At 40.0% G+C, this 11,195-nt stretch overlaps 1 long non-coding RNA gene across 1 annotated transcript; it reads right to left on the bottom strand.

Moving 5' to 3' along the window:
- Positions 1–7,822: 7,822 nt before the first annotated feature.
- Positions 7,823–8,425, bottom strand: LOC123723235. The gene is made up of 3 exons (XR_006756688.1): positions 8,390–8,425; positions 8,024–8,100; positions 7,823–7,950 (listed from the first exon to the last, which is right to left on the bottom strand). It is a non-coding gene; the product is annotated as an uncharacterized LOC123723235 (long non-coding RNA).
- Positions 8,426–11,195: the final 2,770 nt, after the last annotated feature.

Here is an 11,195-nt window from a genome sequence, read left to right on the forward strand (position 1 = left end):
AAGGCACAAGGCAGGGAAAGAGGGTGGTAGTGCAGTGGGGGTGGCCGGCAATTATCTACGGCGTACCCAAGGCACAAGGCAGGGAAAGAGGGTGGTAGTGCAGTGGGGGTGGCCGGCAATTATCTACGGCGTACCCAAGGCACAAGGCAGGGAAAGAGGGTGGTAGTGCAGTGGGGGTGGCCGGCAATTATCTACGGCGTACCCAAGGCACAAGGCAGGGAAAGAGGGTGGTAGTGCAGTGGGGTGGCCGGCAATTATCTACGGCGTACCCAAGGCACAAGGCAGGGAAAGAGGGTGGTAGTGCAGTGGGGGTGGCCGGCAATTATCTACGGCGTACCCAAGGCACAAGGCAGGGAAAGAGGGTGGTAGTGCAGTGGGGGTGGCCGGCAATTATCTACGGCGTACCCAAGGCACAAGGCAGGGAAAGAGGGTGGTAGTGCAGTGGGGGTGGCCGGCAATTATCTACGGCGTACCCAAGGCACAAGGCAGGGAAAGAGGGTGGTAGTGCAGTGGGGGTGGCCGGCAATTATCTACGGCGTACCCAAGGCACAAGGCAGGGAAAGAGGGTGGTAGTGCAGTGGGGGTGGCCGGCAATTATCTACGGCGTACCCAAGGCACAAGGCAGGGAAAGAGGGTGGTAGTGCAGTGGGGGTGGCCGGCAATTATCTACGGCGTACCCAAGGCACAAGGCAGGGAAAGAGGGTGGTAGTGCAGTGGGGTGGCCGGCAATTATCTACGGCGTACCCAAGGCACAAGGCAGGGAAAGAGGGTGGTAGTGCAGTGGGGGTGGCCGGCAATTATCTACGGCGTACCCAAGGCACAAGGCAGGGAAAGAGGGTGGTAGTGCAGTGGGGTGGCCGGCAATTATCTACGGCGTACCCAAGGCACAAGGCAGGGAAAGAGGGTGGTAGTGCAGTGGGGTGGCCGGCAATTATCTACGGCGTACCCAAGGCACAAGGCAGGGAAAGAGGGTGGTAGTGCAGTGGGGGTGGCCGGCAATTATCTACGGCGTACCCAAGGCACAAGGCAGGGAAAGAGGGTGGTAGTGCAGTGGGGGTGGCCGGCAATTATCTACGGCGTACCCAAGGCACAAGGCAGGGAAAGAGGGTGGTAGTGCAGTGGGGGTGGCCGGCAATTATCTACGGCGTACCCAAGGCACAAGGCAGGGAAAGAGGGTGGTAGTGCAGTGGGGGTGGCCGGCAATTATCTACGGCGTACCCAAGGCACAAGGCAGGGAAAGAGGGTGGTAGTGCAGTGGGGGTGGCCGGCAATTATCTACGGCGTACCCAAGGCACAAGGCAGGGAAAGAGGGTGGTAGTGCAGTGGGGTGGCCGGCAATTATCTACGGCGTACCCAAGGCACAAGGCAGGGAAAGAGGGTGGTAGTGCAGTGGGGTGGCCGGCAATTATCTACGGCGTACCCAAGGCACAAGGCAGGGAAAGAGGGTGGTAGTGCAGTGGGGGTGGCCGGCAATTATCTACGGCGTACCCAAGGCACAAGGCAGGGAAAGAGGGTGGTAGTGCAGTGGGGGTGGCCGGCAATTATCTACGGCGTACCCAAGGCACAAGGCAGGGAAAGAGGGTGGTAGTGCAGTGGGGGTGGCCGGCAATTATCTACGGCGTACCCAAGGCACAAGGCAGGGAAAGAGGGTGGTAGTGCAGTGGGGTGGCCGGCAATTATCTACGGCGTACCCAAGGCACAAGGCAGGGAAAGAGGGTGGTAGTGCAGTGGGGGTGGCCGGCAATTATCTACGGCGTACCCAAGGCACAAGGCAGGGAAAGAGGGTGGTAGTGCAGTGGGGTGGCCGGCAATTATCTACGGCGTACCCAAGGCACAAGGCAGGGAAAGAGGGTGGTAGTGCAGTGGGGTGGCCGGCAATTATCTACGGCGTACCCAAGGCACAAGGCAGGGAAAGAGGGTGGTAGTGCAGTGGGGGTGGCCGGCAATTATCTACGGCGTACCCAAGGCACAAGGCAGGGAAAGAGGGTGGTAGTGCAGTGGGGGTGGCCGGCAATTATCTACGGCGTACCCAAGGCACAAGGCAGGGAAAGAGGGTGGTAGTGCAGTGGGGGTGGCCGGCAATTATCTACGGCGTACCCAAGGCACAAGGCAGGGAAAGAGGGTGGTAGTGCAGTGGGGGTGGCCGGCAATTATCTACGGCGTACCCAAGGCACAAGGCAGGGAAAGAGGGTGGTAGTGCAGTGGGGGTGGCCGGCAATTATCTACGGCGTACCCAAGGCACAAGGCAGGGAAAGAGGGTGGTAGTGCAGTGGGGTGGCCGGCAATTATCTACGGCGTACCCAAGGCACAAGGCAGGGAAAGAGGGTGGTAGTGCAGTGGGGTGGCCGGCAATTATCTACGGCGTACCCAAGGCACAAGGCAGGGAAAGAGGGTGGTAGTGCAGTGGGGGGGGCCGGCAATTATCTACGGCGTACCCAAGGCACAAGGCAGGGAAAGAGGGTGGTAGTGCAGTGGGGGTGGCCGGCAATTATCTACGGCGTACCCAAGGCACAAGGCAGGGAAAGAGGGTGGTAGTGCAGTGGGGGTGGCCGGCAATTATCTACGGCGTACCCAAGGCACAAGGCAGGGAAAGAGGGTGGTAGTGCAGTGGGGTGGCCGGCAATTATCTACGGCGTACCCAAGGCACAAGGCGGGGAAGAAGAGGGTGGCAAGGAGACAGTGCAATGGAATAAGCCGGCAATAGATCAACGGCAAACCCAAGGCACTAGGCAGGGAAAGAGGCGGCGAGGAGAGTAAAACCACCGTGATTCCAGTAAACCAGAATGCTTTATTCTCTGATTCCAAGATCTTTTATACAATTGAAAACTGCTGATGAATCGATTCGACCCACCAGCTGTCTTGCTGCTGACCTCGCTCAGTCAGCACTAATTATTTAGCTCGAGGTTGTTCTTTTGCCTTGATCTTCTTTCACGGTTGTTGTTTATGTTCGTTGTCACGAACAAGAGGTGTCGTGAGATAAATCTTTGTTGCACTAGTCGTATTGACCCATCTCAATTGCAACTTGCTTACATGAAATGTCGTCTATTCTATTACAGGATTCTATAAATTTGTGCTATTAACAAATATTTTATTAAATGAGACGAAACTTTTACCTATTTGTGATATCATATCGAAAAAGTTGAATACAAGTACGTACATATATATTAATTATCGTTTCATCTAACATGTACGATTTGCGTTGGCAAATATTTGAAGAAAGTATGACAATGGAAAAGAAAAAGTTCCCATATCCATATTTCTTTTACTTTGTTTAAATATAAGTCGACCACATTTGATAAAAATGTAAAATATCTTGCACTAACGAATATATTTTATTCATAAATTATTATTGTCGCATTCTATTGCATTAAGTGTGTAGAAAATCGAATAGAAATAGTCTAGCTCCATTATCCGCTGCTAACAATAATTCCACGTCCCACACTTCGCACAATTTGCTGAGTGTCTCCGTTACTTGAAGGATGACATTATGCAATAAGTGAAAAACGGTAAGCCTTAATTTTCTTTAATATCTACAACTTTTCATGCTTATGAAATATATATCTTTTTAGACATAAATATATTACAAAGGGATAAGCCGCCTAGAATTCAAAGACGTAAACAGATTAGAAATTAAGAGAGTGAAAATCGTTTAAAATTTTTAAATCGTAAACCCTGAGACTTAGTATGTACCATTTCTCAATGATCGCTGTCATTGACTTATTACGATGGTTTGCTGGAATACTGAGACTTGTTATACATTTTATTGTTACTTAGGGAAGGCACCGAACCTCTCAATGGGGACGTAAAGTGGGCTGATCATGATTGTTACCTGAAAATGTTGCTTCACTTTTAAATAAAGCCATTCCACATATGAACAGCAATCCGATCTAGTTACGAAAATGATTGTGATAGGATTATGTGATTCGCTTGTTGCAACAATTTATGATCTCTGTCCCGCTCTCACATTGTTAGCTCCGTGAAAATATGTCCCATTGGACATCGTTATATGAAATTACATCGCATCGAATCCACTTCGAACGTGCGGCGATTGGTGAGAACTGCATTATAGTTATTAGGTTCACAACAAGATTTTCATACGCTTTCGATGATGCAAAATTTTTAACAACTGTCGATTTTCATGTTAAAAGGATATAAAGAAGTGTAATAGCTGTTAATGGGAATCTTAGATAAACAATAAATTTTTCTCTGTACTGTTGATGAAATATTAATAAATCCGTGACGTGGTCTAATTTAATCTATCTAATAAAGTAATAAAACAGATTCATCAACATACATCGGAAGTTGAAGTAAATATAAAATTAATCCAATTCACAGAATTTTGTTTTTAAATCCACATCTATTTTGTTACATTATTAAGAGCTATCATTTAAGGAAATAAACTTCTTGTAATTGATTAAATTTGTACTTTAAATCAAGTTTATTATAAACAGATCATATTTCATCGGAATTGAGTTGTATTGGCCATTTTAAATTTATTAACTTTAAATATAGGCATGTAAGGCAACTTTCAATGCTCTACTTGCTTTCAGGTTTATTTTTTAATAACCACCTATTTCATTAAAAGATGCTAATGTTACGAAACTGTCGTGAAATGTCTACACGGTGCGCCGGCGAAAGTTCGAGACATTAAAAAACAAGGAAAAGAAAGACTATAAAATGTCAATATTAAATTAATGAAATCACAGACGATACTGTGAAATATAATAACAGAATTATTTAGTTCGTCTTAAGAACAAAAATTAAGTTTAAAATTTTATTTATTCAAAAGATTATTTTTTCAACAAAAACTACGAAACCATTACGAAAACTTAAAGATCTTTTAGGTAGGCAATGCATCTGCAATTACGAATGCCCATAGCAGTGGTCGCTTCGCTATTTCGGAGAATTTAGATGACCGCTTGCTCCTTTGCCTCCTTATGATTAAAAAAAGAGAATATTGGAAATGAATATTATGAAAAAGAAAAAATAAAAAAATAACCAACATTAGAAATTGTCCCGGAAAGTACTTATGTATTTACTAGTTAATATTTTAGTTTGCGTCTTATGAATAATATAAATAGTTTAAGACCATACTGAGTCAATAGATACAAGAGACTCAGGAATTTGTAAGACAAGAATTAACATTACAATAATAGTTTGAAGTCGTCAGAGCTGGGCATTAACTCGTTAATCCGTTAATCGTTAATTAACGAAGTTAACATTTTGCTTAACGGATTAACTTTTAAGTTAACTTCAAAAAGTGTTAACGCTTTTGTTAACTTCCGTTAAACTCAACTTCCGTTAATAAAAGTCCGTTAATCGTTAAATTAGAAACTTGGAGACGTGCTGTCATTTTGTTTAAATAACGTGCCACGCCACGCTCGTAAGTTCAACTATGTTGGGCGACTGTCGGCGACTCGAATGGTGAACCAACGAGTTGATAATTGATATATGTGAAATTCGCGTGCAAGTGTGATGCATCAGAGCATCCGGGAAAGACGTGACCAACAGGATCAAAACAAAAGAAGGTTGGAAATAGTATATTTCATTACGAGTATATAAAAGCATGAGTATGTAATAGCCCACATTCCGAACGCTCTTCGCCCCTGCAATACGCCACTTTTTGAGCAACTGTATTAAAACACTTTTTACTCGTGCCTTCTCTTTCCCAACTGTAAAAATGATGTCTATTAAAAAGAAAAAACCAACCACGAAGTTTTTACAAAAAAAAAAATTCATTGAAGTTTTTATGATTCATGCAAATATTTCTAAAAAGAAGCTCCTAATTTGTTACAATATCAGATTTAATGATTTGATTCAATGAATTAGGTTGGGTTTCATTTTATTTCATCTCATTAAATTTCATTTTCATTTCATATCAATAAAAATAATCTACTGAAACCTTGGCTGTTTGGGCATGGTTCCCTTTGCCTACCCAGAATGGGCGAAGAAAACAAGAAAAATCTTTGTTTGTATTCTTTTACGGTTGGCGCCATTATTCAAACATTTTAGTTAGTTGAGTTTATTGTGTTTTTAGCCGACTTAAAAAAGAAGGAGGTTATCAATTCGACTGTATTTTTTTTTTATTATTCTAATAAATTGCTTAATTTTTTCGCAACTGTATTAAAATAGTTGTTTAGTACACGTGCGGAACTGTCATTACAAGTGGTTCCTACTGTCAACCCTCACCTTCGGCTGCGCCTCGGCTCGGGTAGACATTTGTCGGAACTCTTTGCAATGACAGGCTTTCCGCACTCGTAATGAAATATATTATAATGCATTCATACTTGTCTCTAATACTAATGTGTTATTAGAATGTACAGTCAAATTACTATTTTAAACAAGTGTCGCCACAATAAGTGCGAAATTAGTATGTATAATTTTAGTATGGTTAACTGTTAACGATTAACTTTAACTTGCGTTAAATTTTCGAGAATTTAACGCTTTAACGATTAACGAAGTTAATTTTTTAATTAACGGATTAACGATTAACGAAGTTAACTTTTCGATTAACTGTGCCCACCTGTGGAAGTCGTGCATTCAAATGACGCATCGCCTGCGATGACCGCGACATTTGGCTCATTGTTAGCGATGCCATCAATTATATTCCTAGTAAACACCAATAAGGACAGCGGTATGAATATGCAATATCGCCGCGAGAGATCGGAAACAGGTCTTTATCGGGGGCTGCCACCCTGTCACATAGATTAAGATCGAGTGCCGCTGAGCAGATGTTAATGGAATACACGCCATGCACTAGCAAAATGGCAAGTTCATTTTCAAATCTTTATAACCCTTTTTTATAAAAATAAAGGGCAAACGAGCAGAGGGAACAATTAAGTGATTATAGTCGCCCATGGACCAACACCAGAAAAGCTGCAAATGCGTTGCCGGCTTTTGAGAAGGAAGTAGCTCGCTTCTTAAAGGATTTTAACAGAAGACACACTGCAACTTCAAGTCCAGTGTGTATGTAATTTGATGATGCGTCTCCGAACCAAGCGATCCCCAAAAATCCGTAATTCATCCGTACATGTGTAGAAAAATGAAGTCGCTCCTCATACTAATATGTTTGGATTTAGCTAGTAATTTAATTTATTTTTTATTTCACCTAATAAAAGGCAATGTGATTTTTATAACAATTTATTATTCATTATGTATTTCAGCGCCATCTATCAGAAAAGATTGAATGTTCTTCCCGTTACAAACGGCGAAACTGAAGGCACTTCTTTAGTTTCAAACATTACCCAAAGATGACTCCGCAGTTAACAGTCAATAAGATGACTTGAGTGCAATAAAAAAGTTACTATAATTAAATTAGCACTATTATCTGGTAATAAAGTTAAAGTACGATCTAAATACTCAAAGCGATTTTTCTTAACCGTAATAAAACATGAGTCCTATTATGTTGGCCTGTCTTATACGAGTTTGGAACAAAAGGAAAGGGTCTGATTATATTGATCGGGCTGACACCGTGCACTCACTCCCAGCCGCTATCCCACTACTGCCCGATACGGAGACTTTTGGCTGCTGGGTTTCCCCCCTGGCCCGGTTCGTCCCTCCTTAGTTAACCTCCCGTTCGGCAAGAAGATAGCATAAAGTTAACATAAAGCTCTCTTATGAGCCATCTAGTGCCATCTTTTAGAGATCATTAAAAAGATATCAGAAAGATAACATTTTCTAGATATCATAAAGTTAACGTTTTTATGTTAAAATTAAGAGGCTAGTGTAAAATTAAAATCGACATGGTAAATAGGTTTAATTATTGTTTATTTGATAACACAATGAATAATAACGATATGACATACCAATATAAATAATCTTATTATTAAAATTATAAATACTTTTACGGCTCAAGTAATGATATAGGAGTTTTAAATGTTGGTGGTGGTTGCTGATCCTTTTGGCTCACGTACGTGGCAGGTGGCATTGGTATATTATTTATTCCGCTATCTGAAAATAAAGTGTTTTATTAATAAGGAACAAAATAATTATATATAATTGAACAACTTTATTTGTTACATACCCTCATTATCAGAAGAATTTGACGATATTATCCTCTTTCTACTTTTAGTTTCTTACTTTTACATCTTGTGTTGAATCCTAAAAAAATATCAAATTAGAAATTGAAAATATTCATTAAATTTTAGCGCATTCTAAATTTTATCAGACACTTTTACAAAGACGATGCTGATAAGTTTTTTTTTATTATGTATGAATTAAATGAACAAAATTGTATACAAATGTTTAAAGTTAGAAATATTTTAAAAAGTAAAATATTTAAACTGCATTTAATTAAAATAGCGACGAGCATCGTCTTACAACAATTTTAAATAATTTAATTAGTTATAAAATATAAAAAAATGTGTTTATAACCTATATTCATACTTACAAGTTTATTTGTTCGGCAATTAAATTCTTGATAACTAACTGAATAATAAGAATCACAAATACTATTAATTATAGTTTCAACCAGTATGTTAAGTCAAAAATATTACGTTTATGATGTAATAATTGAATAAAACCACTTAGCAATGCCGAACGAATTACGATGCAATTCACGCTTGTCAACAATCACTCTTTAATGGATGAGTGAGAGGTCCGTATAGAACAAAATGGCCGCTGTTGTCGCGAAAAGTACTAACAATTCAATTTTTCGTATATTTCAATTTCGAATTATTTTTGAATTGAACACCAAATTTATTTTTGAAAAAGTAACTAGAATTGTTTTTTAAAAATGATTATTAAGGAAATTCAATAAATCTGAAAATTTTTTAAAGTTTTATTAACAAAAAAATATGTTCTCGAAAAGTCATCATTTAGTTATCATTGAGATTGCTTTAAAATGACATCGACAAAAAGTTATCGAAAAGACAACATTTTGCTGAGCTCTAAAAGTCAACATGTTTCAGACAACATTATGTCATCTTTCTGACTTTTATGCCGAATGGGCTGCAACTTCCAGATTCCTCCGGATGTTCCATATCAATACCGGGCTTAGTGTGGACGTCCAGTCTACATGAGCCACACGGTACCAGGATTCCCGACCTCAAACCATCCTCCAAGCCCGACCTCCGAGAAGCCGGATTACAGGAGATGCCACACTCCCAGTCAACAAGCAGTGTGAAAATACGCATTCATTTATACGAGACCATGGTTCGATTTGGCTTCACTCATGAGAAAATGATATATTTTGAAGTGTTAAAAATTTCCTTTTATATAACAGCGTTTTCAGAAATTTATAAGTATTTCATTTATATTGGTAATTTTCATTTATAATATGTAAATTTTAATAATAAAACACACCACTGCTTAAAATTTACTTTGATAAAAGTGCCATCTGTATGAGCGTTGGTGAAACTCGGAAACAGCTACCACGAATTTTCACGGGTTAGTTTTAATATTCGATAATAGATGGCATTATATATTTTATTCATTTATAGGCGTAATGGTCTGAAATAAAATTTTAATTCCGTAAAAAACATATCAGAACTTATAGGAAATACTTTAAAGAAATAAGTATTAAAATTTAATTACAAAAAAAAGAATACGAAAAAATCAACATTAAAATCGCAAAAGCGAATTGAACTATAGTCTCGTATGAATGAATGCATATTTTCACATTGATTGTCGACTGGGAGCGTGGCGTCTCCTGTAATCCGGCTGCTCGGAGGTCGGGCTTGGAGGATGGTTTGAGGTCGGGAGTCCTGGTGCCGTGTGGCTCATGTTGACTGGACGTCCACACTAAGCCCGGTATTGATATGGAACATCCGGAGGAGTCCGGATGTTGCAGGTTAACTAAGGAGGGGCGAACCGGGCCAGGGGGGAAACCCAGCAGCCAAAAGTTCCCGTATCGGGCAGTAGTGGGATAGCGGCCGGGAGTGAGTGCACGGTATCAGCCCGACCAATACAATCAGACCCATTCCTTTTGTTCCAAAAACTCACATAAAATCGATCAAAATAAACTTTTACTGTTATATATTATAAATTCGAATGTTTGGATGGATGGATGTTTGTTAAAAGGTATTTCCAGAACGGCTGTATGGATCTCGCTGAAATTTGGCATAGATGTAGAACATAGTCTGGAAGAACACATAGGCTTTTATCAATTAAGTTTTTTTTAATTTTTTTTTTTTTTTTTTATTACCAAAATACAATTTTACAATAAAAATATTACAATTAATTAACGCTATATAAACCGCAGTGGTTTGTCACTAGCGCTAAAGTGACCATCTTGCGTACATAAATAATATTTTAGCTTACGCTTTTTTTTTTTTGGTGTTATGCATTTTACCAAACTTGGGGGTAGTTCATTAATTAATTTAGGAACGCAAACCCGCTGTCAAAATACTTTTGAACGGTGTGCTCTCATGTCCGCAATGTGCGAGGATTTTCGCAAACAAAATTGGCTACATAAGCCACATGCGAGCACACCAACGTCAAAACCGGAGCTGAAGACAGTCGCCGTGGCCGATATCGGCCGGGATTACATCATCAATTTAGGAACGATGTAACTTGCCGTGCGCTCGCCGTACACATTTTTTGCTCCGATAGTACAAAACTGGTTAAGAGTTGTCGACCGCGTACATACAGGATGTTCAATTTTAGTTAAAATTTTTTCATTAAAAAAATATTCTTTTAGCATTACATATTTTATTTTTGTATGGATTGGTAAGACATTACAGTGGTTGAAAATTTTGTTTTCATCGTTATGGAATTGTTCTTTAAACTTAGGTGATATAATCTTTTTAAGTATTTTAACTTGTAGTCTGTAAATTTTATCGAGGTAAGATTTATATGTGCGGCCGTAACTACCTAATCCATATTGAATATAGGATTCAGCCAATGCGTGGTATAGCATTAGTTTTACTTTGAATGGTATACGGTCTTTTAGAACAGTTATATTTGCTAGAAAACACCTTAATTTGTTGCATACATAATCAATATGGTTAATCCAGTTAAATTTGCTATCAATAATTAAGCCTAAGTACCGTTGATTTTCTACAATTTCGACGTTGGGGCAGTTGCAAAAATCTCGACTTGCGGTATGCAGACAGTTGTGTTTATGTGCCACTAATCTAGAAGAATAATCTTGTTTGATATATGGTGATTTTATAACTAGTAGTTTTGTTTTATTGCTGTTTATAACAACACGAGCGTCATGACACCATCTCATTAATGCATCTAAGTCAGATTGT

The sequence above is a fragment of the Papilio machaon genome, chromosome W (genome assembly GCF_912999745.1).
Source record: "Papilio machaon chromosome W, ilPapMach1.1, whole genome shotgun sequence".
Classification (NCBI taxonomy): Eukaryota; Metazoa; Arthropoda; class Insecta; order Lepidoptera; family Papilionidae; genus Papilio; species Papilio machaon.